Raw genomic sequence first — 3,514 nt, 5'->3', positions numbered from 1 at the left:
GAGTATCATCATAAAAGTAGCATGGAACATAAGAAATTATAGATACGTTTGAGACGTATCACAATCCCTAGCATGCAAAGGACCTCAGGGAAAACGGTTTGAAGCTCACTTCAACCTTCATCCAGATTGCACTAATAGAGATGGTTGTTCGCCCGATGTTCCTCTTCGAAATTACAACACCATGACTCTCTAGCGGTCACAGGACCCTATGGTCACGGAGAACATGATCATTGAGTATGCCTCAACCGACATGTTTGGAGACTTAAACTAGTCTCATTATCTCCTTAGTGATCGATATATTCATGTCCATTTTTGTTGTTGTAATAGAACATATATATTGTATTTCACAATATATTGTATCAGCACTCTGGTATGAATATGATTGAATATATTCTATATATATGATAAAGATTTCTACAATAGAAACTCTCGAATTCGATATATAGATTTCTACGGGATTCAATCCAATGAATGAGGAATAAGTATTTGAAAAGGTACCCTCTCTATTGTTTGGATTGTACTACACGTACATCCAACCCGTAGCACATGTTGCCTATAAATCAATTCCATTGGTCATGATTTGCATGAAGCTAAGTTTCCTTAATAATTGGATATTATGTAGCTCATTTTGAGGTTCTCATATACCTCAATATCAAAGCTGGATCACTGATGTCCCTTGATCAAATGCATTCGAGGTGATATTTGTGGCCTCTTCCAACCATAGTGTGGACTGAAAACGAATTATATTCAATTTGAATGGAGAATGATGCAAAATTCTCTTCATGTGCCTCTAATAATTATTGCATGACTTTCGAAGATTGGAGTTCAGCACTTTGTAACATATGTCCATACACAAAAGGTTTGGTTGAATATCTGAGCAAGAGGATTGGGCTCGTTGCATGACCTTTATTAATGAGTTGAAGTTTTACCAACTTCACTTTGGAGTCATGCGGATTTACACACCCTTGACTAACTAACCGCATATCGCATAACTTCCCCTCTCCAATTTATATGTGGAAATCCTCTGAGCATTTCCCATCTACGTAAGTTCGGAATCGCTTCACGCGTACCGATCTCACCACCGCAGTGTACATCATAGGCCCACAAATTAGGGATCTATGTGGGATACAAATCTCCGTCGATCACTAAGTACCATGAACTCCTCATAAGGGATCTGTTCATAGCCTTGTACGCTTATTGCAAATATTGAAGGATGGATATTTCCTGGTATTAGGGGGAGATTTCAAGTACCAAATAGAATGCCAAGAAATCATTTGGAACTCCACGTTCCTCCTCATGTCCATGTACTCAAGAATATGGACTATACGTCTAGGATTCAAAAATTTGCAACAATTCGCAAATAACCTGCCAGGTTCATTTACTGATCTCAAAGGTGTTATATAATGCTTTAATCCGGCTAGAAATACGCCCAAAAGAGTGGAGGTACCAATAAAACTACTCAACTCCCTATTTCTTAAAACAGGAGTAGTAGTACGGCCTCTAACCAGGATCTAGCTTCCTAGAAGCAACAAGGTAAAATGAGGAGAAATCCTCTGAATCAGTAAATGCATATCAACCTAGTGTTGATTAACACCTTATGGGTAGTATACACCTAGTGGAAGGGAAACCTCCACAACCCAGCTTCAGCTTGCACACACTGGCTGGGACATCGGAACATCCACACTCACTCGTATTGGGAAATCACGAAGAGTCATCGTGGATGCTTGGGAGATTTCTTCCAACTATATTGATTCCGGAGAATCATATGATTAAAGCCTACAAATATTGACAATATTTCTCTTGTATGATTGCAAACATCCTTCATAATGATTCAGATCGAAAGACCATGGCCATGGCAGAGTGTAAACCACTTGCTTGGACTGAAACAATCAAAGGATGCAATCCAAGCAGAATTAGCCTCGCTCCTCCAAATGAATTCCCTATGTGGTTCAATATGTTCTCTTCCAGCAACGGAATGAGATAACAAGGTGGTGAGAAAGCAAGGCTTGTAGCACAAGGTCAGATTTACGCAAAGATCCGAGACCTAATCTCCAGATGTGAGTGAAATCCTATTTCCGATACATTATATCATTGGCAGTACAAAATCATCTATCTATGCAGTTGATAGATGTAGTGACTACATATCCATGTGGATCACTAGATTTGGACATGTATGGTTCCCGATGGAATCTCAATCCGAGTCGAAATGCAAATGCAACATGTATTGTGTAAATTTAATAAGTCACAACATGGCTTATTGTTGTCGGTATATTTTGGTACAACTGATGTTGTGAGTTTGTCATACACCAGGATTAATCTTGCAGTGACGAAGCACATGATCATCTAAAATACGAAATTTGAGATGAATCATTTGGTCCAAATCAGTGCTTGATATTACAAGTCGAGCTACTTCACTCAAGTATTATGGTGCACCAAGCTGCCTATATTATAAATATTGGAGAAACTTACAATGGAAAAGTCATATCCATCTCCCATGTCGGTTATTCGATCTCTAGACGTAGAGAAAGATCCACTCAAACCACGGGATGATGTAGAAGGGATGTTCGAATTTGAAGTTCCATATCTCAGTGCCATTGGACGCACCAACGCAATTGGTTGGGAATCAAGAATATCTTTCGATATCTCCAAAGCACCACACCTTACTTGACATATTCTTGTAATTTCAGAGAAATCTGAACTCTAATATCATCAGGATACACTGATGTTGGCTACTTGAATGATCCCCACAATGTGTATCGACATGGTAGAATTGTCACTTCATTGATGTCTTTGAGATAGACTCTGGTGACTACACCTACCAATCATTCTAAAATACAATGCCTCGTACACACATGTAGCTTTATGGAATGATAAACCACATACATCAGTCATGTGGTATGGGTGACAAGGGATTAACTTATCAATGCCTACGTATTGTAGACTAGGCTTTAGTCGGAAGTAGAGGGCAAGTAGATCTCGAAGGTTTCAGCCGAAAAGTGCTCGACGATTATGAGAACTAGGGTTGCATGAAACAATGAGTCGATCTTTTCTTTGTCCCTCGAATCCCCCTTATATATGAGGCGGAGCCGAGGGATTCGTAATACACAAGTTACAGAGTCCGGGAGGGTTTCTAACCCGTCCCGTAAAATTACAAGTCTATATTTCCTAATACAACTCTAACTTTCCTTGGTACTAACTTGGGCTTCCAAACTCCATATTCTTCGACTCATGGGCCTTCGGTAAACCCCGGGTACCATCTTTGGCAGGCCCATTGGGGATGCCTATGTCAATGGGTTCCCTTGAACCATCAATCATTATCGACACGGATAATGTTGCTTGTGTTGCATGGTTGCAAACATGATACATCAAGAGCAATATCACTAAGCATATTGCCTCTAGATTATTTTATCTCCATGAACTTCAGAAGGGTTGGGGAATAAACATCTTGCAAGTCAAATCACACAATAATGTTGTTGGTTTGTTCACCAAGTCTCTACCAACTTCAACATTCCAG

This window comes from Lolium perenne, chromosome 1, assembly GCF_019359855.2.
Source record: "Lolium perenne isolate Kyuss_39 chromosome 1, Kyuss_2.0, whole genome shotgun sequence".
Taxonomy (NCBI): Eukaryota; Viridiplantae; Streptophyta; class Magnoliopsida; order Poales; family Poaceae; genus Lolium; species Lolium perenne.
The sequence above is the reverse complement of the archived record's forward strand: the minus strand, read 5'-3'. Positions refer to the sequence as shown.